The sequence below is a fragment of the Geotrypetes seraphini genome, chromosome 3 (assembly GCF_902459505.1).
Source record: "Geotrypetes seraphini chromosome 3, aGeoSer1.1, whole genome shotgun sequence".
Lineage (NCBI taxonomy): Eukaryota > Metazoa > Chordata > Amphibia > Gymnophiona > Dermophiidae > Geotrypetes > Geotrypetes seraphini.
In genome coordinates, this window is record NC_047086.1 from 191,880,555 (window position 1) to 191,908,294 (window position 27,740).

The 27,740-nt window shown below is 43.9% G+C and overlaps 1 protein-coding gene across 4 annotated transcripts in view; it reads left to right on the forward strand.

The window, feature by feature from the left end:
- PDE1B (phosphodiesterase 1B) overlaps positions 1–16,351 on the forward strand; it is a 657,058-nt gene extending 640,707 nt beyond the window's left edge. For all 4 annotated transcript variants that reach the window (XM_033937713.1, XM_033937714.1, XM_033937715.1 and 1 more), the window contains one exon: positions 15,995–16,351. The gene's annotated coding sequence lies outside the window, so the exon portion shown is untranslated. The remainder of the gene's footprint in view (positions 1–15,994) is intronic.
- The last annotated feature ends 11,389 nt before the right edge of the window (positions 16,352–27,740 follow it).

Genomic DNA, 27,740 nt, shown 5'->3' on the forward strand with positions numbered 1-27,740 from the left:
TAAATTTTAAGAGCCATTTAAATTAAAAAGTAATATTTTAATTAAAATTTTATAAATATATTTTTGATCAGATATCCACACATGTTTAATATTTATTCTTCTAGTTATTATTAAACCCTTAATTTTAAGATTTTCTTTAATTAATTTCATCTCCCTTTTCCCATCCCCCTCCCTTCCTTCCCCATTTAGCAAAAATAGTGTATACTTGGTAACACGCATATCAAGGTCAGCCATAACACACTCCAAGAAGACCCTTTAGCTTTCCAAATACAGTTTAAGTCATTAAATATTTAAATAAAATTAAAATATAAATAATTCATATATTATATATCTGTGAATTCAATCAGTTACATATACATTTCTTAGGATATTTTAAAAGTCTATATTTATTACCATCAATTCATTAATAATTAAATAAATATAGTATTTTTCATTCTATCTCAAAAAACTTTTTCCTCTTATTTTATATTTTATTATAGTAATATCATTAATATGGGAACATAATGATATAGGAACAATAGTTTCACAAGTAAAGAATCTCCCCCCCATGAGAGAACACCGCTAAAATCACACACCAGGCACATACATCGTTTTTCCACTTATCTGATTCTTTCTCTCTCTCTTCTCATTTTTATTTTCTTCTTTTTCCTTGTCTTCTTTCTTCTTCTTTTCTTAAGGAGATTATATTGAATAGTTCATTACGATCTTCCAAAGTTATTGTAATCCATTTTCTGATTTCTTCTTTTTCTTCTTTTTTCTTCTTATATTTTATATTATATGTTCATGTTGTGTTTCCGGTATGAAAAAAATCCATTTCCTTCGTTCCTTACGCATAGACCTTCGGGATTGTAAGTTTTTAGATTTTTAAAGTCATTTTAAAGAGAGAAGAGGAAACACAATTTAAACAAGCATATATATGCGTCCGGTGTGCGACCCCGCAGCAGTCTCACCACAGGAAAAGAAAAACTTCACCCGAAAAACCATTCCCCTCAATTTTTTATTTATTTATTTTTTTTAATCTCTGATGTTCCCATCAATATATTCTGTCTGTAATCAATTTCAAAGCAGGCTTTTAGTTATATTATCCTTTCTATATTACATTCATTTAAATTTATGTTAACTTTCTTTTTCATATTTTATATTATAATTATTTCCTGTTAAACTTACAAACATATAATTGCATTAAGCCTTTTAAAATTTTTTTTTTTTTTTTTTGCATTTTAGAATGTCTGTTACATTCTAATTCTATTGTAAGAGAGACGTTGAAAAGAATATATTTGAAGCTAAATAAAAACATTCTAAATCGTTGCATTTTGAAATATAGTAAATTCTTTAAAGTTATTTTCTCTATATAATTAATATATGATGATATATATAGTATAATATTTCCCCAAATTTATATTAATAAATTAAAGACATATTATTCAAAATTAGGATAACATAGGTATTTCTTGAGTTTGAATAAATTTCTCTAGTTTCTCAGCATCATCAAATGTAAAAGTTTTATTTCCGATGGTAACCTTCATGTTTGCAGGATACATTAATCCAAACTTTGCACCTAATTCTCTTAGTTTTGGCCTCAATTCCAACAACTTTTTCCTTTTTATAGCTGTGTTTTTAGCAAAATCAGGAACAAAGTGGATATAAGCATCTTGATATTTAAGACCTTTATTTTGCTTTGCTAGTTGAAGTATTTCTAAGACCTGTTGGTGGCGCAATAGTTTGAATATAAATGGTCTTGGTCCGTGTTGATTTTCTCCTCTCTTCATAGGCACTCTATGTGCTCTTTCTGCCTCTATGGGATATTTTGTTTTTATAGGAAGTAGTTTGGGTAACAGATTTTCAATAAAGAGTACCGGATTTCCCTTTTCTGCTCCTTCTGGTAATCCAATCAAACGGACATTACTTCTTCTTTCTCGATTAGAATAATCTTCAATTTCTTTAGTAAGTATTTCTATTTTTTTTCTATCTGTTCGACTGTAACTTGCTTCTTCTTCTACAAACATCATTCTTTCTTCTAGATTATTTGACTTTAATTCCAGGAGATCCATTTTTTTGTTTAGTGCTGAAACGTCCTCTGATATATTCGTAACTTTTTTCGTTAATACTGATAGCATTTCTTTTATTTCCTTTAGTTCTTTTACTACTTCTATATCTGTCATTTTTGAACCTGTCTCCTGTTCCGGTTTTGATCTTTTGCTGCTACCAGCCACCGCAAAGTCGTTTTTGTTCTGTTTTCCTGTTGCCATTCTTTTATCTTGTCTTCTTTATTAATCCAAGCTTTTTTTTCCCTTATTTTTAAAGTTTTTTTTAGACTTTTTGCAGACTTTCAAGGTCTTTTTCTTGGAGCTCACTTATTAGCCAACCTTCCTCATGCGCTTCCAAGCCACGCCCCCCTTATTTTTTTTTTCTTAGTGCATTGACACTGTAGAAGCAAACCTTGGGGAAGTACAGCACTGTTTAGAGGTGTCGGAGCACCACTAGTACTTCTGTACTCATATTGATTCTTCAAGGCAGTATTTGGGAAGGCACTACACTGGCGGAGATGGGGGTCCTTCCAGTGCTGACATCACCAAGTATCAGTCTGTAGAGGAGGTGCTGCTGCAAGGAAGGGTGTCATACTGAAACAAGACATTACACTTGGGCTTGATTGCCTGATGCCACCTTTTTCTGTCACAATGGTGGCTTGAATTGAATTGAATTGAAGTGTTAGCAAGGTTATTGCTTCACACTGAAAAAACCCCACATATTTTCCACCATTGTCCCTGCTTTCTACTATGGTCTTTGCTTCAAACCAGTTCTAAGCATTCATTTTTTTCTAGGACTAAACATGCTCATCTTTGATAAGTGGCTCTTCAGACTCGCCTCTCAAGCGATTTGCACAGAGATAAAAAGGCTCTTTCACAGAATTCCTTGCAGAACAATTTACACATTGTGCACATTTATTGACTATGACCTTCAATTCACATTTGGCGTATTTCTAAGTAACAAAAGACATGTAGGAGCATTATGTTGGAACTGAGACTGGCACTTGCTAGGAACTGTGAGAAGAAAATCATTAATGGTCCACACTTGAAGCAACTCTAGATGGAGTCAGCACAGTCAGGGAATGGTGTTTCCACTACAGTTTTCTTTGATTGACCACCTCAGAAGTTAAAGATATTAAATTCTTATAGTCTTATCCAGCCTAGGTATTTGGCACCCTAGGTGAAACTTCAGAAGGGTGGTCAATGGCAGGATCCTTCAAGGAGTGGCTCAAGGCCCTTCTTCTCCATTTCCAGCATCTCCCCTTCCCTACCATTCTAGTCCAGTATCAGTCCCCCTTCTGCGTCTCTTGTATTCTCCCCCTACCCCCAGCTGTTCTTCTTCTTACCACATTCCCTCCTCTTACTTTCTCTTCTTCTTCCCCTATATCCTTTGCTTTTTCTTTCTAGTCCTTTCCTCTTAATCTCCATATACCGTCAGCTACCCCTTCGCCTACACTCTCCTCAGATTTGTCCTGTCACCCCACCTTTTCCCCTCACTCTTCCCTCTCTTTCCACTCTGATTCCCAACCCATATTTCAATCTCTTTGCCCCCTACCTCTTGCCCACCCTCCCCAAATGGCCGCATTTCTTTCTCTTATCCCTTCCCCTTCATCTTATGCTGTGGTGTTCTCATTCTTCCCCTTCCACTATCTTTTCAGGTCCACTACCAAATTTCACACTATACCTAAGGTGACCATTCGTCCCATTTTGAATGGGACTGTCCCTTTTTCTGATCCCCTGTCCCGTTGTCCCCACACACAGTTTTGGGATGCTGAAATGTCCCGTTTTCAACTTTGGCATCCCGAAGCTATGTGTGGGGACAACGGGACGGGGGATCGCAGGAGAATGGGCTTTCTCCCTGCTTACCTATCTGCTGCAGCTGCAACAACAGCTGGAAAGGCATGTCCCGGTGTCGGCCCAGAAGCCTTCTCCCCAAAGTCAATTCTGACTTGGAGAGGAAGTTCCAGGCCAGCCAATCGCTGCCTGGCTGGCCTGGAACTTCCTCTCCGATGTCAGAATTGACATCGTGGAGAAGGCTTCTTGGCCGGCACCGGGACATGGCTTTCCTGCGGGTTGTTGCGGCAAGGGCAGGAAGTAGCAGCGGGTGGCGGCTGTGGACCGGAGGGGGGAGCAGAAGAATTGGGTAGGCTTCGGAGGGAAGGAAGGAGGCAGGCAGACAGGCAGGAGTCCTGCAGTTCAGCTTTTTCATATTCGGTGAGGCAGGGAGAGAGGGAGGCTGGCTGGCCGGCTGGCTTCTGGGAGGGGGTGGGACAAAGGCTGGAAGGTAGTGAGGGGGAGGCAGGCAGGCAGGCTGGTTTTGGCAAGGGAGGGGCACTAAGGACATAGGAAAGAGACACTGAGGGCACTAAGGACATGGGAAGGGGCACTAAGGACAAAGGAAGGGGCACTGACATAGGAAGGAGGCACTGGGGGCACTAAGGACATAGGAAGGAAGGAGAGAGGGAATATAAAGGAACAATTGTTGGGCCTGAGTGCAGAAAGAAAGAAATGGAAAAAGGATGCACACTCAGAAGGAAACGCAACCAGAGACTCATGAAATCACCAGACAGCAAAAGTAGGAAAAATTTCATTTTCAATTTAGTGATCAAAATGTGTCAGTTTTGAGAATTTATATCTGATGTTTATATTTTATACTATATTTGTCTATTTCTCTATAGTTACTGAGGTGACATTGCATATTTTAAAGTCATCTGCCTTGACATCTTTGAAAACTCCCCAAATATAAATGATATTTAACATTTTCTCTGCATATAGTGTGCTTTGTGGTTTTTTTTTTAAATTTTATGGTTACCATTATGAATTAATAAGATATTATATGTACATGAAAAATGAATGAAATAAATTGGAGGCGGGGCTAGGACAATTAATAGATGTCCCGTATTGATGAAAAAAATAAATGGTTATGTTAACTATAACTCTTCTTTCTACGCCGCCCTCCCCCCCATGATACTCGTCTCAAGCCAAAGAAAAATCTGGCAAAAGCATGCTTCCTCCTTCCTTTGTCTCTCTCTCTCTCAGAGGGTCAGAGTCTAGCAGTGGCAGCAAGTTTGGGATAGTAGGAAAATGACTAGGGTTACCAGATTTTCCTTCAGGAAAATACAGACCCATGGCCACGTGCCCAGTTCTGCCTCTGTCACGCCCTGTTCTGCCCCAGCCCCGCCCCCCAGACGGCATCTGCATATGCGCAAATGTGACGCAATGAAGTCACGCTTACGCCTGCTGGTTTATTCAAAGTGCCTGCTTTGCTGCAAAGTCTGTGGATCTTGTTTACCCATGAACATTGGACCAATTTATAAAAGAAACATGCATGTGCTTTCTTTTTGAAAACAGCGGTGGATAACAAAGTATTCACAGACTTCTACACTTACTTTCATGGAAACTAGCATTTATATTTGAAAGTGCCATGTTCATTATCCTTTCTTCATTGTGAAATCAAATATTTAAAAAAAAGTCAGCCCAAAGAAAAAAAAAATATGGAATCAAAACTGTAACAGGAGGAAAAATGATTACTTTCAATCCAGCACAAAGCCTATTGAAAAAACAGTCACTTTGAATTTACATTAGGGCTTCTTTTACAAAGGTGCATTTGGGCCTTTTTAAAAAAAAAAAAAAATCTTTATTGATTTTCAAACTTCGATAGTGCAATACAAATGGTAAATCAGAAAAACTGCACAAAACACACTATTCACTATACAATTATTACATTAAACAATCATTTTCTCCCATCCTCATCTTCATTCGTAATATAATAATACATATGATGTGATTACAAATTATAAATAAATAATTTCACTATTCAATATACATTTCCCTCCCTTCACCCCCCCCCTCCCTGGATGTGTAAGGAAATCTAATGATAAAGAAAGAAACATGACCCTTATTATAATGCAATAAAATTAGTCAATGGACTCCATACATCATTAAAGGATTTACCAGTCCCCAAACGTTCCGCCATCATCCTTTCATACTTATATGTGGTACACAACATTACCCACCAAAAAGTGAAATTGATCCTATCATGATTTTTCCAATTCTGTGTAATCAATTGAACAGCTATTCCTGTCATAATCAGGAAAAGCCGTTACCGCCTCCTTTTAAGCAGGTGGTAATTTTTTGGCTAGCTTGCGCTAAAAACGCTAGCGCACCTTTGTAAAAGGAGCCCTTAGTCTTCAAAATATGGAGCAGCTAAGTTAAAATTGGAGCATTACAAAGAGCGTCAATCAAATATGAGACAAACATCAGAATGCGTAAACGTCCCACAATCAAATCATTGGGGATTAATAACCCCTTCAAGGCATCACATATTTATTCACATGCCTCTTATACCATACCATATTTTTTTTATACCCTGCAATTGTCTGCTGGAAATCAATGCACCTTACATAAGATTAATTAGGATTCATAACAGTAACATCAAGGATCAAACAGTGAGAATAGAAGTGCTTTTAATGATTTCCTGAATTGAAGGTAGGAAGAGATCCATCGCTTATAACCTCTGTGACTTCAATAAACACTTTCAAATACTCAGGATCAAAAATTATGCACCTAAAAGGCAATTATATAGGCTGATGCTTGCATTTAGGCTCCAGTAGCATGCATATGTCACAGAAGTCTTGCACATATGCACATCATTCACACCAGTAATTGAAAATTACACTGGGTGCTATTCTGTAATCAGTATGCTTCAGTGCTTAGGGAGCTACTGCGAGGGGGCATATGTGGGGGTAGAGCCTGGGTGCATCATGGCATGTCACCAAGAGATACACACAACTAATAGAATGCTATCAGTTGTGAGTGTTGTGTGGCATGCATAGGCTCACAACTGTACAACAGTCACTGACATGATACGAGGGGGTGCTGAAAAATTCTCAGCCTAACCACTGATTCGAAACAATGTCAGACCGCAGAATTTTGTTTCTGCAGATTGACACTTAATTAAATAAGATAACACTCTTTCCAGCTGCAGTGGCAAAATAACGCTCAGAATTGAGGAAGTTGGTTGGTTAGGCTGAGAACTTTACGGCACTCGCTCGTATAAGTTGGACTCTCAGCATGTCACAGCAATCTTTTTCAAATTTTCCCAAACTTTTGCAAATTTGACAGCTACCAATTTCAGTAGTGTTCCTGGCAAAGACTACACCAAATCGTTTCCCGAAATAATCCTGCCATGAATACACTAATTCTGGCACCAAAATCTGTCACAACGAAAATCTGTTGTGAAAAAAGTCTTGCTGACTATCTTCAAATAGTATGCTTAGGTGCATTACAAATTGTTGCAAGTTTTCCCCATTGTGGTACCTGCATCTTGGTGCCAATTTACAGAATTGCCCCCATATTGTTTTGATAACATAATTTAAAATGTACAGAGATATCTGGAGAATATCTGCACTCAGTAGAAATCCGTCTTTGATGTAAACCTTTTTATGCAAAAACATTTATCTTGAATAGGGGATAGAGATTCCACCCTACATTCCAAATTGGACAGCTTCTCAATGTGGAGAGTCAGAATTTAAGCTTGCTGTGCCTGTAGAGGCAAGTACAATGCATTGTAATAGTACCCTTATACATTTTTCATTTTGTTGCCTAAGAAATCAAATTCAAAATACATTCAAATAGGAGTTTTTCACTGATCTGCATATCATTTTCTTTTCTGATGGGACTCCCCCCCTCCAATTGTACAGAAACATTCATAAAGTAATTAAGAATAACAAACCAGAAAGTCTTCATTGCAGTGGGTAAATATTCCCACTGATTGTCACAGCAAAACTGAATTATCTCCATCTCCAAACATGGCCTTACCATGGTGATATAGAGAGCCTTCCTGTATTTAAACACAGTAACTGAGTTGATTTGAATACTCCTGGATGAAAAATCAAGCCGTTTCTGTTGAGTGAAATAAATTTGAAGAAGGGACTAAACATGCCAAACACAGAACTGTTGAAAGACTTCTAGGATAAAATTATTCAAAGTTACAGATTGATGACAAGCTGTATGAAAATTTCAGTATGTTTGAATATCACTCGGGGGCATAGTCAGATCCATCACTATAAAGATGAAACAGATTGGCAACACCAAAGCACTGCCTCGATCTGGCTGTCCCTCCAAAGACAGCAGATAAGAGTTTAAGAAATTGCTGAGGAAAGTCACAGTGAAGAGCGAGAACTGATGGCAGCCATTCAGGAAGCAGTGCGGGCCCAAGCAACATCGCGGAAAGCTGATTCCTGCCCTTACTGATACTCCCTTAAAAGGGGAGGGGCCAACATAGAAGAGCATAGAGCAACCACAGCAAACACAGAGGACATACAAGCAAACAGAGCAGAGGGCAACCACAGCAGACACAGAGGGCACACAAGCAACAGAGCAGAGGGCAACTGCAGCAGACACAGAGGACACACAAGCAACAGAGCAGAGGGCAACCACAGCAGAAACAGAGCAGAGGGCAACTGCAGCAGACACAAGCAAACAGAGCAGAGGGCAACCGCAGCAGACACAGAGGACACACAAGCAACAGAGCAGAGGACAACCGCAGCAGACACAGAGCAGAGGACAACCGCAGCAGACACAAGCAAACAGAGCAGAGGGCAACCGCAGCAGACACAGAGGACACTCAGGTAACAACCAAGCAGGGAGAAACCACTTCAGACCAGCAGACCGACAAGCGGACAGCAATGGAAGCAGCAGACAGAAGCAGCTTGTTGAGCTACCCAGTTTTTTGCACCGTTTGCCATATGTACGACTACCTCTCCTCTGGGAGTCGGTCTTATGTATGCCCTCGATGCGAGGAACTGGAGGGTCTGAAGAAACAAGTTAGACTCCTGGAAGGCAGAATACTGGAACTAGAAGCACTTCGAGCAGTGGAGGAGGAGTACAGAGAGGCAGAAAACTTCAAGACAGAGGAGATCATTGAGGAAGAAGTCAGGGAGTTAGAAAAGTTCATCGAGGAGGCATACAAGGAGGTTGTGGAAAATTACGAGCAATAGTGGAACTGGCAAGATACACCCACAGTGAGTGAAGACCACCTGGAGGACAACCACATTGAAGAAATGGGTGACACAACAGCGACTCCTAGAAATAGTGGAGGAAACCCACAGGAAGACGAGTCCAGTGCAAGCCAACACTAGGTAGAGGGAAGATGAAAGTGCACATAGGACACGGGCCTACGGCTGGAGAGACAAGAGAAGACAGAGAGGACAGCTATCGTCGTGGGGGACTCCGTCATCAGACAAGTTGACAGCCACATAGCGGGAGGAAGAAAGGATCGGCTGGTGACCTACCTACCGGGAGCCAAGATAGAAGACATAGTGAGCCGCATCGACAAGATCATCGAAAGAGGAAGATACGGCGGTGGTGATCCATGTGGGGACAAACAACATGAGCAACAGGAACTACAGCAGAGAAGGACTGAAGGACCAGTTCCAGATGCTAGGAAGGAAGCTAAAGACCAGAATGCCGAGGGTAGCATTCTCAGAGATCCTGCCGGCAACCAAGGCTGATGAGAAGGGGCAGATGGAGCTGCAAGCAGTCAACGCGTGGATAAGGTATTGGTGTGAAGAAGAAGGATTCCACTTCGTGTGCAACTGGACGACATTCTGGGGAAAGAGCAAGCTATTCAGGAAGGATGGATTCCACCTCAGTGGAGACAGAACGAGGCTACTTGCAAGCAACATCAAGAGAGAAGTTGAGAAGTTTTTAAACTAGGAAGAAGGGGAAAGCCGACAGTCGACAGAGAGTTGATGGTTCGGGAACCAGTATACCCAGAGGATGCCATGCAGGAAGATAGCAGGGAAGACTCACCGGATCATAGGCAAGACAAATCTTGACAGATCGAAAGGGACACAAGAGGGAAGGAAATGCAAGAAAGTAACAGGCCGCAAACTCAAGTATATGTACATGAATGCAAGGAGCCTAAGGAATAAGATGGGTGAACTAGAAGCTATGGCACAAAAAGATAACCTTGAAATCAATGGCATCACAGAAACACGGTGTAATGAGGAAAACGTCTGGGACACTGTGCTGCCGAGATACAAGCTATACCGCAGAGACAGAGTGAGTCAAAAAGGTGGGGGCATTGCCCTATACGTCAAAGAGGGAATTGAGTCTACTAGAGAGAACTCATCGGAAATGAAAAATAAGTTAGAGTCTCTATGAGTAAAAATTCCAGGAAGAAATGGACTGGAAACTACTACTGACCCCCCAGGGCAGTCTGATGAAATTGATGGAGAAAGAACAGATGAGATTAAATGCAACTGCAAGGGAGGCGTTATTATGGGTTGACGGTCTAAAAGAGGTATGCAGGCAGATTGATAGGCTTAAAAATGATAAATCTCCAGGACTGGATGGCATCCATCTGAGGGTCATCAAAGAGCTGAAAGGGGCTATAGCTGAACTGCTTCAACTGATAGCCAATCTGTAGATCAAATTGGGAAGGATTCCGGAAGAATGGAAAGTGGCGAATGTTACGCCGATCTTCAGGAAAGGTTTGAGAGGACATCTGGGAAACTACAGACCGGTGAGTCTGACCTCGGTACCGGGAAAGTTGGTAGAGGCATTGATAAAGGACCGCATCATTGATCACCTTGACGGACACAATCTGATGAGGACCAGCCAGCATGGCTTCAGCAAAGGCAGATCTTGCTTGACGAACTTGTTGCACTTCTTCGAGGGAGTAAACAGGCAGATAGAAAAGGGCGAGCCGGTTGACATTGTATATCAGGATTTTCAGAAGGCGTTCAACAAGGTCCCGCATGAATGACTACTACAAAAAATTGCGAGCGGATAGGAAACAGAGAGTAGGGGTAAATGGACAATACTCAGACAGGAAAAGCGTCACGAGCGGAGTGCTGCAGGGTTCGGTGCTTGGACCCGTGCTCTTCAACATATTTATAAACAACCTGGAAATTGGTATGACGAGCGAGGTGATTAAATTTGCAGACGATACGAAGCTATTCAGAGTAGTGAAGACGCAGAAGGATTGCAAAGACCTGCAACAGGACATAAACACACTCGAGAAATGGGCCACGACATGGCAAATGAGGTTTAACGTGGATAAGTGTAAGGTGATGCATGTTGGTAACAAAAAACTTATACAAGAATACAGGATGTCTAGGGCGGTTCTTGGAGAGACTCCCCAGGAAAGAGACTTGGGAGTACTGGTTGACAAGTCGATGAAGCCATCTGCGTAATGTGCGGTGGCAGCGAAGAGGGCAAACAGAATGCTAGGAATGATTACGAAGGAGATCACGAACAGATCGGAGAAGGTTATCATGCCTCTGTACCGGGCCATGGTATGCCCTCACCTGGAATACTGTGTCCAGCACTGGTCGACGTACATGAAGAAGGACACGGTACTACTCAAAAGGGTCCAGAGACGAGCAGCTAAAATGGTTAAGAGGCTGGAAGACTTGCCATACAGCGAGAGATTAGAGAAACTGGGCCTCTTCTCCATCGAAAAGAGGAGACTGAGTGGGGACATGATAGAAGCATTCAAGATATTGAAGGGAATACACTTAGTAGATAAAGACAGGTTGTTCACCCTCTCCAAGGTAGGAAGAACGAGAGGGCACTCTAAAGTTAAAAGGGGATAGATTCCGTACAAACGTAAGGAAGTTCTTCTTCACCCAGAGAGTGGTGGAAAATTGGAACGCTCTTCCGGAGGTTGTTATAGGGGAAAACACCCTCCAGGGACTCAAGACAAGGTTGGTCAAGTTCCTGCTTAACCAGAATGTACTCGGGTAGGGTTGATCTCAGTTAGGGCTCTGGTCTTTGACCTGGGGGCTGCCGCGGGAGCGGACTATTGGGTGCAATGGACCACTAGTCTGACTTAGCAGTGGCAATTCTTATATTCTTATGTTCTTATATTCTTATAATTGTCCTTCATATAAATATGCCACCCCCACCTTCTAGTTTAAATGCTAATCTTTAGCGCACACTAAATTGACTAGCTTGCCTTAATAAAAGGACCCCTTAGTTATGTATTTATTTTAGGTGTTTATATACCACATATAAAAATTATCTAAGCGGTGCCCCATTGCCATGTGGTGAGAACCTAATCCAGTGGTCTCCAACACGTGGCTGCTGAAGTCCTCCACTGCGGATCTCAAACAGTTTAGATAAAATTCTCTTCAAATCCTATAAATGCGTTCATTTTTAATCTTGCCCATTTGGTTTTATAACTGCAAACAAATCTCTTAAGTGGGCTACTCAGGTGTCTCATTTATGGAATTTGCTACCGTTGACTATCCAAAATAAAGAGAGGTTTTAAAATCTATCATTGAAGTGTTGTAGAATCAATATTAGTTTTATATCCAGTCTGAACAAGCAGGTCAAGGTGGTTTATAAAATTAGTAGTATGTGTAAGCTGGAAATCTTTTGGCAGCCTTCAGAGCTTTCTTGTATTTACTGTACACTGTGGCTCTATATGTGAAAAAAGTTTTAGGCTACTGATTTAATCTATAACAGCATCTGGGAGCCCAGATTAACCCAGTGCTAGCATAAACCAGTAGCACTAACATCTACATTCTCACAGAGACGGAATGAGGCTACTTGCAAACAACATCAAGAGAGAAGTTGAGAAGTTTTTAAACTAGGAAGAAGGGGAAAGCTGACAGTCGACTGAGAGAGAGAGTCGATGGTTCGGGAACCGGTATACCCGGAGGATACCGTGCAGGAAAATGGAGGGGAAGACTCACCGGATCACAGGCAAGACAGATCGAAAGGGACACAAGAGGAAAGGAAATGCAAGAAAGGAACAGGCCGCAAACTCAAGAAATAAGATGGGTGAATTAGAAGCTATGGCACCAAAAGATAACGTGGACATCATCGGCATCGTGGAAATATGGTGGACTGAGGAAAACATTTGGGACACTGTGCTACCGGGATACAAACTATACCGCAGAGACAGTGGCTCAAAAAGGTGGGGGGCATTGCCATATACATCAAAGAGGGAATTCAATCTACTGGAGAGAACACGCCACAACAGACGAATAAGTTAGAGTATCTATGGGTCATAATTCCGGGAACAAATGGACTGGAAATGAAGACGGCATCTCCTACCAACCCCCAGGTCAGTCCGATGAAATTGATGGAGAAATGACGGATGAGATTAAATGCAACTGCAAGGGAGGCAACGCAGTTATCATGGGTGACTTCAACTATCCGGGGATAGACTGGAACCTAGGCAAGAGTTCCTGGATGCTGTAGGCGATTGCTTCCTGGAACAACTTGTCAAGGAAAATAAAAGATGGGAAAAGCAATTCTGGACTTAATTCTAAATGGACTGTGAGGACTGGCAGGGAAACAGCGATCACAACATGATCCGCTCCGACCTGGATGCAGGGACGAAACATCAGTCCAGAATGATGGCCACGGCACTGAAATTCAGAAGAGGGAATTAGAAAGGGATGAAACTCATGGTGGGGAAGAAGATTAAGAAGAGAATAAGCACTGTAAAAACGCTAGAGCAAGCTTGGTCCCTTTTTAAGGACACAAACACCGAGGCGCAAAATCTATATATACCGCGTATCAACAAGTGATCCAAGAGGAAAAAGAACAAGGAACCGGTATGGCTCACTGCAGAGATGAAGGAAGCGATCAGAGACAAGAAAACTTTGTTTAAGGAATGGAAAAGGTTACGAACGAACGGACGAAAACTGGAATAAGCACAAACAACATCAACGCAGGTGCCATAAGGCCAAAAGAAACTACGAGGAAAAAATAGCCAAGGAGGCGAAAAACTTCAAGCCGTTCTTTCGATATATTAAGGGGAAACGACCCGCAAAGGAAGCAGTGGGGCCGTTGGATGACCATGGACTAAAGGGAGTGCTAAAGGAGGACAAAGCAATCACCGACAAATTGAACACATTTTTTCATCTGTATTTACCGAAGAGGATATACACAGCATACCGGAACCCATCAGGCTATATGCTGGAAACGAAGACGGGAAACTGACAGGGTCGATGGTATGCAGGCAGATCTATAGGCTTAAGAGCGATAAATCCCCGGGACCGGATAGCATCCATTTGATGGCCATCAAGGAACTAAAAGGGACTATAGCTGAACTGCTTCAACTAATAGCCAATCTGTCGATCAAATCGGGAAAGATTCTGGAAGACTGGAAGGTTCTGCATGAACGACTACTTCGGAAAATTGCGAGCCATGGAATCGAGGGTGAAATACTCACGTGGATTAAAAACTGGCTGGAGCATAGGAAACAGAGAGTGGGGGTAAATGGACAATACTCGGAATGGAAGAGCGTCACCAGTGGGGTGCCGCAGGGCTCGGTGCTTGGACCTGTGCTCAACATCTTTATAAAAGATCTGGACATTGGTATGACAAGTGAGGTGATTAAATTTGCAGATGATACGAAGTTATTCAGACTAGTGAAGACGGAGACGGATTACGAAGACCTGCAACGTGACGTAAACACGCTTGAGAAATGGCCCGCGACATGGCAAATGAGGTTTAATGTGAATAAGGTGATGCATGTTAGTAACAAAAATCTTATACAAGAATACAGTATGTCCGGTGCAGTACTCGGAGAGACCCCCCAGGAAAGAGATTGGGAATACTGGTCGACAAGTCAATGAAGTCATCCGCACAATGGGTGGCAGTGGCGGCGGCGGCGGCGGCGAAAAGGGCAAACAGAATGCTAGGAATGATTAAGAAGGGGATCACAAACAGATCGGAGAAGGTTATCATGCCGCTGTACCGGGCCATGGTGCACCCTCACCTGGAGTACTGCATCCAGTACAGGAAGAAGGACACAGTACTACTCGAAAGGGTCCAGAGAAGAGTGACTAAGATGGTTAAGGGGCTGGAGGAGTTGCCGTACAGCGAGAGATTAGAGAAACTGGGCCTTTTCTCCCTCGATCAGAGGAGATTGAAAGGGGACATGATCGAAACATCCAAGGTACTGAAGGGAATAGACTTAGTAGATAAGGACAGGTTGTAAACCTTCTCCAAGGTAGGGAGAACGAGAGGGCACTCTCTAAAATTGAAAGGGGATAGATTCCGTACAAACGTAAGGAAGTTCTTCTTCACCCAGAGAGTGGTAGAAAACTGAAACGCTCTTCCAGAGGCTGTTATAGGGGAAAACACCCTCCAGGGATTCAAGATAAAGTTAGATAAGTTCCTGCTGAACTGGAACATACGCAGGTAGGGCTGGTCTCAGGGCACTGGTCTTTGACCTGAGGGCTGCCGTGTGAGTGGACTGCTGGGCACGATGGACCACTGGTCTGACCCAGCAGCGGCAATTCTTATGTTCTTATACCAACAACCATTTGGCATATATATTTCTGCCTAAATAACAGCATGGAAGGGCACAGTACTGTAAGTTGTAACTGGGAGCTCCTCCCATCAGTGGTGTAGTCAGGGTGAGAGGTGCCTGGGCCTTCCACATGCTATTTTCACACCCCTCCAGCTGCTTGCGTGCCGCTTCTCTTCCCCTGTACCTCTCTAATGTTCCTGGTGCGAGCAGCAACCCCCAAACTGTTGTCATGCCAGCGCCGGCTCTTCCTCTGATGTCACTTCCTAAGCACGGATCCAGGAGTGACGTCAGAGGAAGAGTTGATGTTGGCGCAACATCAGGATGGGGGTTGCTTCTCGCGCCAGAGAGGTTACGGAGGTACGGGGTAAGGGAAGCGGTGCACATTCGGCAGTGGGGGGAGCAAGGGGTGAAGAGAGGATGGCGGGTGCCTGTGCCCTCACCAAGATGGCACCTGGGGCGGACCGCCCCCCTTTACTACGCCACTGCCTCCCATGAATATGTTATGTCACATGCAGCTTTGTAGAAAAGCGCTTTGGTGCCCTGCTATCACATATACATTTTTAAGTGCTTGTATTCTATACATTTATGCACATGGTGAGGGAGGGGTATAAATGCAAGTACTGTACTTAGTTTTTAGAATTTCCCTTCACATGTTAATTTCCTTATTAATATATCCTCACAGGTCCATTACAGCTGAGCAATGCAGTTGAGTCCAAAGTCTTCGATTCCATTTGAAATCTGCCCCATCCACACCGCAGGACAGTCCTGTTGCCATTAGCAACGAAACCATAAGCGCTAGAGCTAGAAGAAATATTCATCGACTCTGGAGCTGCAGGGTCCTCAACGGTGCAAGCCTGTCCCTGCTGCGTTCCGGCACAGGGAGCATCGTAATAACACTCCACTGTGTGATTTCAGCAATCCTCCGCTCTCATCAAACTGTTAACTGTTCTGGTACAGTGTGCCACCATCCAGTCCGTGTGTCACAGCGGATCCACCCGTGGATCCAGTCAGCTGCATGTAAGGTTAGAGTGGCTTTGTCTTTCACTGTGTGACTGAGCAGAACTGGTGGGGGAGGGGGGTTAGAGGCTGGGATTTTGAGTAAATTAAGGGTGGATGAAAGTGAATTGGGGTCTTTCCACAATTGAGGGGAGGGAAGCTAGACAGTTGGAGACTTGAGGCTGTTTTAAATGGAGTGCTAAAGTCTAAATGTGTTTGAGAAAGAAGTGCAAAACCCAGCTTTTATAGGCTGTAAGAAATCCTGAGCTATATGTGTCATTTCTAAGGTACTATGTGTTTTGATATAATGAACACACCGGCACTGAGCCAGAATAACTGCTCTCAGTGAGGTCACTGTATACCATTGCTTAGTCCAGTTATTTCTTCTTGTTTATGTTTTCTATATCTACGGTGTTATCTCCTTTAATTTCTTCTTTCCGTGGTAACTACCATGCTCAAGTGGCTCAAAGGTCCCTTGCTGGCCTGAGGGCTGGAAGGCACCTGTTCCAGGACATCCACTTGACACCACTCATTTGCAGCAGCTGTCTTCCTTTCGCCAGGCCTGAGCAGGACATAAAATGCTCAAGGATTTCTAACAGACCTAGAAAAGGAGTTTTCCGTAGAAATGAACACCACCAGTACTGCTCTCCCCTTTCCCTCAGGGTCCTCTTAAAAATGAGCTTCACAGGGGCAATTCTATTACTGGTGCTGCCACTTAAGCATCCGGAGGGCACGTGGCAGGACCCTATTCTGTAAAGGAAAGCAGGCAACTACTTTCCTGTCTAGAATTTTAATGTAACCCAGTATAGACACAACTAACATTTAGATGCCCGCAATTATGCTTGCCATAATGTGTGAGCACCTGAGTGCGGCTGGGACTTGCATAACTTTCCACATTCTGCAAGTTATGCGCATGTGAGAACCCCGCCCATGTCTTGTTCATGCTCCACCTCCCGTGTAAGCCCCCCCTTGCAAATATGCAGTATGTCAGTTAGGCAGGTAGTTGCAGGATGGTGCTTAGTGGCGTGCTAGCATATATGTGTTTAAGCGCACACAAAGGCACATGTATGCTAGTATTCTAAATATTTATGTGTGAAATGTGCATGCATAAATTTAGCAACTAGTTTTAAGAATTGCCCTGCAGAGCTGGTCTTCCTGCACTGCAGTGCTTCCATCATCCACTCTTCCAGCACACTGAGAGCCATTATTGTTCCATTGTGCTGTCAGTGGACAAACAGATGAGATTATACAGAGATATGGTAGCTATATATTTAAGTGGGAGTGCGGTCCATGCACCACTGGTAAAAGTACGAGGAAGATGACTCTAAAAACCAGAGAATGAGGATGGTTGTATGAGAAGAATGCGGGTAAATCAGACAGGGCTGTACGGAGAGTAATGACATGCCTGTCTGAAAAAATACGTCCTCCGGTGTATTTTACATGTTGAGCAAGAGGGGGCAAGGCATATTGCGAGTGAGAGTGACGTTCAGAGATAAGGAGGGTGGCCAGGAAAATACACATATGTGAGAAAAGACTGAAGAGAGAACAGAAGGAGAGACCTTTGCTGGAAAGTTATAACAAATGGTGAAGGCTGAGTGTTTTCATGCTGCTACATCTCTATCACTTAATACAGATGTACAGAAGGAGCCAGTGAAAGATTTAAGGAGAGGAAAATTGATGCCACATTCTAGATGTGCTTGAAAGGACAAGGTGGGAGATGGGGCAACCAGGAAAGGACATTATAGCTGACATAACTAGCATGTAGGTTAGGTTGTAAAGTTCTAGTAGTTGTATTGGGCCTGGAGAAAACTTAAGCCTTTATAAGCTGTGAAACCTTTTAAAGGTCCAGTGGCTAATCCCATGGTCAGAGCATCATAAATCAAAGAGGGACAGGCCTAAACACCTGAACCTGTTTGGAAAATATGATGGTATAAATGCACAGGAAGCTGGCCTTTTTCACTGGAAAGAAGGATCTAGAATAGAGAATGACATGGGGACAAATTTTTCCCCGTCCCCATGGGAACTCATTTTCTCGTCCAGTCCTGGCGAGTTCTTTTCCTGTCCATGCCCAATTCCTGCAAGCTCTGTCCTCATCTGCACACACCTCAAACACTTTAAAATTATAAGTTTTCGAGGTTTGTGCGGTTAAGGCAGAGCTTACAAGAATGGGACAGTGACAGCGACAAAACTTGTGGGGACGGTTCAGGAAAATTGAGTTCCTGCAGGGACGGGGAAAAATTTGTCCCTATGTCATTCTCTAATCTAGAACAAGGGTCAGATGATGAGAATGAAAGAGGATAGACTCAGCAGTAATTAAGGAAATGCTGCTTTACAAAAAGGTAGTAGATGTATGGAATGGCCTCCCAGTCTTTGTGGTGGCGAAAAGGGTAGTAACTGGATTTAGGAAATCATGGTATACATATAGAGGATCTCTGAGGAAGATGTTGTAGAGCTAAGCACTTGATGTGAAGATTAGATAGGCTATATGGTCTCTATCTACCATCATGTTCTATATTTCTGTACTGCAGCACATGAACCATCAAGACCATAAAGTTTCCTTCATATCTGTGTGGTCAAAAATGCTCAAGTCCTTGAAAAGCTAACACAACCCACTATCTTTGACTACAGAGGAGGAAGCCATCTTGGGCTACATTGTGGACAATAGACAAGAAACTTTGGTAAAGGAGTGGATATATGGCAGAACACTTACAAGACAGGAGCTGAATGTGACTCTTGAGATAATGGGCTTGGGAGATGGAAAGGCTGATGGCTCTACTCAGGCTTATTGTAAGAAGCAGAAAAAGATAGAGAGGATAGAATGAGAACACCAGATATTTGCCCAATTTGAGATGATAGTGCTATATAGCAGAGATGCTCACAGACAAAGAAATGAGATTGATGACAGAAGCGAAGGATAGAGAGATCTGGCTGCCCTAAGGAGCTGGAGAGAGCATATATGGTGAGCTCTGATGATCCAAATAGGATGGGCAGTAATTCTGAGAAAAGAGGAACAGTATCTCAGTTGGGTGCATGTCTTTGGTACAAAAGAATACAGTTGTGTCTTCAGTTCAGTATATACATGTTATTTGGAGAGATGGTGTCTATAGCAATGGATATAACAATTTGAATGTTGCGACACAGTTGATATCATGATATCACTAGAATATCTTTGCAATATAAAAGAGCATTGATGTCCAAGATGTTGCAGCATACGGCAGGGCACTGCCAGAACAACATTTCAGTAGCTGCAATTTAAAAAGTTATTGGCCCTAGAGCCTGTTTGAAACCTAGCACAGCTGGAGCACTTCAGAGATGACCATATAGGGTAGGGCTTCCCAAACCAGTCTCGGGGACCCCACAACCCATTGGGTTTTTGAACTATCCAGAAAGACTATGCATGAGATGAATTTACATATACTCTATTGCTAGTATATGCAGGATATTTGTTGTGGATGGCTTAAAAGCTCAACAGACTATGGGGTCTCTAGGCCAGGCTTGGGAAGCCCTGTTATAAGCAATATATAAAAACCATGCACTTTACTAAAATGAAGAATATTATGTATGTAAGGAAAATGATATCATGAAAGCTTGAAATAAGTGTCTGCATTTATCCTCTAGAAGCCCTTCTAGCACTTTAATATGACTTTCTAGAGAGTCCTTATTTTTGGATATTGGCTGAAAAGCTATATTTTGTGATTATACTGGTTGTGCTATCCAACTCATTTGATCTGGATGGTTTTTGACACTCTGCCCCTCCAGGATACTCTCTGATCCTGCAATTATTTTGGGACCTATAGCTTGCAGAGGGCATGCCTACTATCACTGAAAAAGAGCAGTGGCATTTGAAGTCATCTGTGAATATTATGCAAGATGGGATCAGAGGGAGGCAAGTGGGGATAGGGCACAGGGTGTCTTTCATCTGCCGCTTAATAGGTTCAGTGCAGCAATTTTCAGCAGCACGTAGAACAGGCTTAGGGCATTTTTATCCTACAGGCTGCCTCACGTTCAAGGCAAGTAGCGAATAATTGTCTGATCTGAGAAATGGCCAGCCTGTCTGCTCTAGTCTCTCCCCTGCTGTTCAAGCAACAACTAAAATGGCTTGCTCATTTACTGCTCGTGTGAGAGATGCCGAATAAGAGTGAGATTTATATGAACCCGCACTGGTATACATTGTGGAAGTCATAAATCTTCGGTTTTGGCTAGTAACCATATTCTAATCAGAAATGGTGATTTAGCAAACACAGAAGATATAATTAATTGCTCACTGATCCGTATGAGTCTCTTGTAAAGTTGTATGGCTTTCTGTACCTGCCTGTTTACTAATCTCTGCTTTCTGTCTCCTAACATCTATCATGACCATCACAATTTCCCAGTTGGATTTTTATCTGAAAACCATTCTTTTTGTTAATACAAATTAATAATCTGTAACAGCCACTCACGGCCCCTCCAGCTGGATTTGAATTGAAGGCTCTTCCTTAGTTGCCGAGGTGTGGGTTTGTCCTTCCACTGTTCAGGAGAACTTCTGTTGCTGTTTTAGGAGATCCTCAGCAGAAGCTGGAAACTTAACTTCTTAGCCATATATAATATTTGGTGATGGAAATTTCATTTAACGAGAGATTCAGCCATGTTTTCTTATCCTGCTCCAAAGGACAGCAGCCATGAAAGCTGTCAGAACAGGCTTCTGTATCCTGAGTGCTGCTAAATTCTCCTATTGGTATCATTTAGGGCAGTGGCCTCAAACTCAAACTCTTTGTAGGGCCACATTTTTGATTTGTAGGTACTTGGAGTGCCTCAGAAAAAATAGTTAATGTCTTATTAAGGAAATGACAATTTTGCATGAGGTAAAACTCTTTATAGTTTGTAAATCTCTCCTTTTGGCTAAGGGCTCCTTTTACGAAGGTGTGCTAGCATTTTTAGCGCACGCAACGGATTAACGCATGCCATAGCGTGCGCTAGCCAAAAAACTACCGCCTGCTCAAGAGGAGGCTGTAGCGGCTAGCGTTTGCTATTCCGTGCATTAAGGCCCTAATGTGCCTTCGTAAAAGGAGCCCTAAGTCTTAATAAAAATATTGTAATTTATAACTAAAGAGACATATGATCAAGAAACTGTTTTATTTTACTTTTGTGATTATGATAAACATACCGAGGGCCTCAAAATAGTACCTGGTGGGCCGCATGTGAACCTGGGCCGCAAGTTTGAGACCACTGATTTAGGGGGTAATTTTGTAAGAGCATGTGTACAAAATTGTAAGAACAGTGTCTATTTTATAAAGGTAAATTGATTGATTGAACTATTCAAAATATTTTTAGAACACGTACAATTGGATCGATTTTTTACTGCATCAAGATTTACAAAGACTAGGGACACTCGATGAAGTTAGAGAGTAATACTTTTAAAACCAATAAGAGGAAATATTTTTTCACTCAGAGAATAGTTAAACTCTGGAATGCGTTGCCAGAGGATGTGGTATGAGAAGATAATGTAGCTGGTTTTAAAAAAGGTTTAGATAAGTTCCTGGAGGAAAAATCCATAAACTGCTGTTGATACAGACATGGGAAAAGCCACTGCTTGCCCTGGATCGGTGGCATGGAATGCTGCTACTATTTGGGTTTTTGCCATGTACTTGTGACTTGGATTGGCCTCCGTGAAGATGGGATACTGGGTTAGATGGACCATTGGTATGACCCAGTAAGGCTGTTCTTAAGTTCTTATGACCTCAGTGGTGATACTCAGTGGCTGCCTTGTTTTCATGCCACTAAGATTTACCCTCTCACTTCATCCTTGGCCATTTTGTCCACCTAAGTTTAACGGCCTCTTTTACAAAGCCACTCGGCAACAGCCCCAAAGCCCTTTAGATCTCTATGTTAGCACAGCGCAGCCGCTAGCGTGGCTTTGTTAAAGAGGCCGTAAATTATATTAGATTAATATTGTACTTTAATTTTACAAAATTTAAATGTACGTACTGATCTACTATCTCATTTTAAGATAGCTGAGGGGATCATTCTCCAACATCAGTTGTATTTCATTTTCTGTGTTCCAAGGAATACCACTGTGCTTAGTCTGACCGGTCCTTCTAACTCTCAGAACTTTCATAGTCAAGAAGAGTTGGGAGGATGGGTCAGGCTGAGCACAAGGGTATTCCTTGAAACAACATGCAGCGAAACATGACTTAAAATGAGACCTGCAGATGAATACATTGTAATATTGTACTTTATTTTTACAAAATTTAATCTAATATAATTTAACCTTAGGTGGACTAAAAGGCTAATGATGATGTGAGAGTATAAATTATATTAGATTAATATTGTACTTTAATTTTACAAAATTTAAATGTACGTAGTGATGACGTGAGAGTATAAATCTTAGCAGCATGAAAACATGGCAGTCACTGAGTATCACCGCTGAGATCCTAAAATATTTTGAATATTTCAATATGTTGTGAATCAGGCTTATTGGAGTGATTATTAGTTTATCATTGTTATTTTGAAAGATTCCTGACATAAGACTTTGGCTATCATAAGATTGCAAGCTATCTTATAAAGGTAACATAGGGATGTGCATTCATGTGAAATGACATGGAAAACCTGAAATGTCTTTTTTTTTTCCCGAGAGTTGTGAGTAGTGTGGAATCTGGAAAAAAAAAGTTTCACTAAACCACACGGGAAACAACACAAAACAAATGTTTGGGTTTCACATCCCTTACCTGTATGCCTTTTATAAAAGAGGCTTCTAGAAGCATCCCTAGAAGTGCACAGTTTCCACCTGCAGTAAGGCAGCTACAACCATGTACATGCACTCTTATCAGGGCAAATTTTTTTAACAAGATTTCTATATGCATGTGCAGTTTACACTCAAGCGTGCAGAATATAGTAACATTTGTGGGTACGCACACAATTATGTGACCAAGTGGCAGCAAAATTCTTAAGCGCATTTCTTTAAGGGTTCACATAAGAGTATGTGGCTTATATAATACGAGGGGGTGCTGGAAAGTTCTCAGTCCAATCAACTTCCTAAATTCTGAGCGTTATTTTACCGCAGTAGCTGGAAAGAGTGTTGTTTTAATTTGTTAAGTGCTAATTTTCAGAAACTTAATTCTATGTTGTGACATTGTTTCATAAAAACAAAATCCAACAAAAACTGCAGTACCGCCAGCCAAAGCAAAAACAAAAAACAAACTATGTACGAGATGCAGGCAATGTTTATTATACCAAATATTTCATTTATGCAGTTAAAAATACCACCTTATAACAAACCAAAAGACCTGACACGGTCCGTGTTTCGAAAAACACTCCTTCCTCAGAGGTCCATGGTTGCTAAGGTATAAAATAAGCTGCATAAAAGGTATAAAACAACCACCTATCTGTAATCCTTCTTCACTTGGAATGTGTGACACAAAAATAGTCAAGCAAAAGCATTGACATTGTTTCATAGCATTGATTGAACCGTATCCATGTCAATCTCTTCTTGGTTGGGCTGCCTGCAGTTAACACCATCCTGTGGTTACTGTAACTGTGGACAGTGTATCGCAAAACTGTGTGCCGCGGCACACCAGTGTGCCTCCTGAGATTTCAGGTGTGCCGCGACACACTGGCAAGGAGAAGAGTTGTCCACGCCGGCTGACTGCCTACAGGACGTGCTTCTCATGGCGAGAAGCATGTCCTGTAGGAAGTCAGAAAGCGCAGATGACTCTCCTCCTGGCCAGTGTCTCTCCTCCTCTTCCCTCACCTCCTGGATCCCTCCACCAAAGCGCATCACAGCCAGATGTGCCTCTTCACATGCGCGGATGTCAGTGCAATGACATCACATCATCGCGTCAATGTCCGCGCACTTCCGCGTGTCTTCCAGCCGGGGTACTGGATGTAGTGTGCCACCGTCCGGAAAGTTTGCGAGACTCTGGTGTAAGGCACACCGATGCAAAGTTGCACTAGTATTCATAAAACCAGAGACCAAATGGCCTATTCAATCTGCCTATCCATGTCATCTACTCTCCCTTTCACTCCCTTAGAGATCCTATGCACTTGTTCCATTTTTCCTTGAATCCAAATACCGTATTTTCACGCAAATAACACGCACCCGTATAAAACGCGCACACGGATATAGCGCGCAGAAATCACGATGATTTGCACAAAAACTTTGATATACCGCGCTCACGGGTATACCGCGCATGCTGCCCGACGCTCCTTTCGCCCGCCCTGACTTTCCGTGCGCTGTCCCGACTCTCCGTTCGCCCCCCCTGACTTCCGTGCACTGTCCCCCCTTGAAGGTCTGTCCCCATCCTGAAAGCCTGATGCCCCCCCCCCCGACGTCCGATACATCCCTCCCCCCCCCCCCGAAGGACCGCCGACTCCCCAACAATATCGGGCCAGGAGGGAGCCCAAATCCTCCTGGCCACGGCGACCCCCTAACCCCACCCCGCACTACATTACGGGCAGGAGGGATCCCAGGCCCTCCTGCCCTCGACGCAAACCCCCCTCCCCCCCAAGAACCTCCGACCGCCCCCCAGCCGACCCGCGATCCCCCTGGCGACCCCCACGACCCCCCCACCCCCCTTCCCCGTACCTTTGGTAGTTGGGCCAGAAGGGAGCCCAAACCCTCCTGGCCACGGCGACCCCCTAACCCCACCCCGCACTACATTACGGGCAGGAGGGATCCCAGGCCCTCCTGCCCTCGACGCAAACCCCCCTCCCCCCCAAGAACCTCCGACCGCCCCCCAGCCGACCCGCGATCCCCCTGGCGACCCCCACGACCCCCCCACCCCCCTTCCCCGTACCTTTAGTAGTTGGCCGGACAGACGGGAGCCAAACCCGCCTGTCCGGCAGGCAGCCAACGAAGGAATGAGGCCGGATTGGCCCATCCATCCTAAAGCTCCGCCTACTGGTGGGACCTAAGGCGCGTGGGCCAATCAGAATAGGCCCTGGAGCCTTAGGTCCCACCTGGGGGCGCGGCCTGAGGCACATGGTCGGGTTGGGCCCATGTGCCTCAGGCCGCGCCCCCAGGTGGGACCTAAGGCTCCAGGGCCTATTCTGATTGGCCCACGCGCCTTAGGCCCCACCAGTAGGCGGAGCTTTAGGATGGATGGGCCAATCCGGCCTCATTCCTTCGTTGGCTGCCTGCCGGACAGGCGGGTTTGGCTCCCGTCTGTCCGGCCAACTACTAAAGGTACGGGGAAGGGGGGTGGGGGGGTCGTGGGGGTCGCCAGGGGGATCGCGGGTCGGCTGGGGGGCGGTCGGAAGTTCTTGGGGGGGAGGGGGGGTTGCGTCGAGGGCAGGAGGGCCTGGGATCCCTCCTGCCCGTAATGTAGTGCGGGGTGGGGTTAGGGGGTCGCCGTGGCCAGGAGGGTTTGGACTCCCTTCTGGCCCGATATTGTCGGGAAGTCGGCGGTCGTTCGGGGTGGGGGTGCGAGTGGTCCTGCCGGGGGGGGGGGGGGGATGTATCGGACATCGGGGAGTCGGCCGGGCAAGAGGGCTTGGGCTCCCTCTTGCTCCGATCGTGGATGCGGGTGTGGGTGGGAGCGCGTGCGGGCGGTCGTTCGGGGTGGGGGTGCGAGTGGTCCTGCCGGGGGGGGGGGATGTATCGGACGTCGGGGAGTCGGCCGGGCAAGAGGGCTTGGGCTCCCTCTTGCTCCGATCGTGGATGCGGGTGCGGATGGGAGCGCGTGCGAGCGGTCGTTCGGGGTGGGGGTGCGAGCGGTCCTGCTGGGGGGGTGAATCGGGCGTCGGGCGGGGTGGGAACTATGTTTTAAAACTTTGGTATACCGCGCTCACGCATATAACGCGCGAGGGGTATGCGCGGTAGGTAAAAACGCGTATAACGCGCGCGTTATATGCGTGAAAATACGGTACAGTTTTAATTTCCACCCCCCACCCCCTTACCAGGAGGCTGTTTCACAAATTCACCACTCTTTCCATAAAAAAGTATTTCCTCAGGTTTCTTCTGAGTTTGTTCCCTTTCCTAGGGTTACCAGATTTAAAGACGGACAAAGCTAGATGCATGGCTCCACCCCTTTCCGCCCCCAGTCTCACCTTGTTCTGCCTCCAGCCTCGCCCCCAAAAGGCCTCATCTCTTTTTCCCGACCTCCAGACCGCATTTGGAGGAATTCCAGCATGAGCAGATGTGTGTGACATCATCCGAATTTGCTTGTTGAATGCCATCCAGATGTGGCCGGAGCTTGGGGCTTTCCAAAACCTGGATAAACTGCCGGGTTTTGGAAGTCCATCTGGGAACCTGGTCAGTCTGGACATCTGGTAACCCTACCCTTTCACCTTCATCCTATGACCCTCATTTCAGAACTTCCTTTCAGTTGAAAGAGACTCGCCTCCTGTGCATTTATTAATGAAATCTAAGTGCTCAGATGTCATTATAGAATAGGCTCTTGCCGCTCAACATCAGGGGCCTAAAAAGAGGCACTTGTTCCACCCATATGTCAAATATACTTTACACATTGAAAATTATTTCTAAAAATAGTCCCTTATTAGGATAGATAGTAACATCGTAACATAGTAGATGACGGCAGATAAAGACCAGAATGGTCCATCCAGTCTGCCCAACCTGATTCAATTTAAATTTTTAAATTTTCTTCTTAGCTATTTCTGGGCAAGAATCCAAAGCTTTACCCTGTACTGTGCTTGGGTTCCAACTGCCGAAATCTCCGTTAAAACCTACTCCAGCCCATCTACACCCTCCCAGCCACTGAAGCCCTCCCCAGCCCATCCCCTACCAAACGGCCATATACAAACACAGACCGTGCAAGTCTGCCCAGTACTGGCCTTAGTTCAATATTTAATATTATTTTCTGATTCTAGATCCTCTGTGTTCATCCCACGCTTCTTTGAACTCAGTCACCGTTTTACTCTCCACCACCTCTCTCGGGAGCGCATTCTCGGGATGTATTAATATTGCTCTCTGGCTTTAAACTAGTGCAGAAATTAAATATTTCACATTTGCCAGTGAAAATATTCAGGTATTTTCAAGAAGAAATACTGATGTTAAGCTTTACTAAACTTGACTAGTGAAAGTACATACATTTTATGTTGATGGGGAGAACTGGTGGTAGTGGTGTGTGGTAGGGCTGGGGGTGTGGAAGGTTGACTAGAAATTTGTCTCAGTTGACAAATTCAATTTATTTGGCAAACTCTGCCCATGAAGGCACACAATAAAATCTGTAGGTGAGAGGAATGATAAAATTTCTACTGCCACCATTCTTAGAGAAATTTGCACTATATTTGAGCAGAAATTGGTGAGGCTGGCAAATGTTTCCTTGGCAATGAATGTATGTTGGACAGTTATCGGATCTGGGACCAGCTTTTTCTGCCCTGGGACATATACTCAGAACTACTCACCTCCCCCACCCCCACCTCCCACCCCCTTTAAAAAAAAAAAAATTCAGTTTACTTTAGTTGTAAGAGCAGGGGGAGGGATTGCATGGAGGACC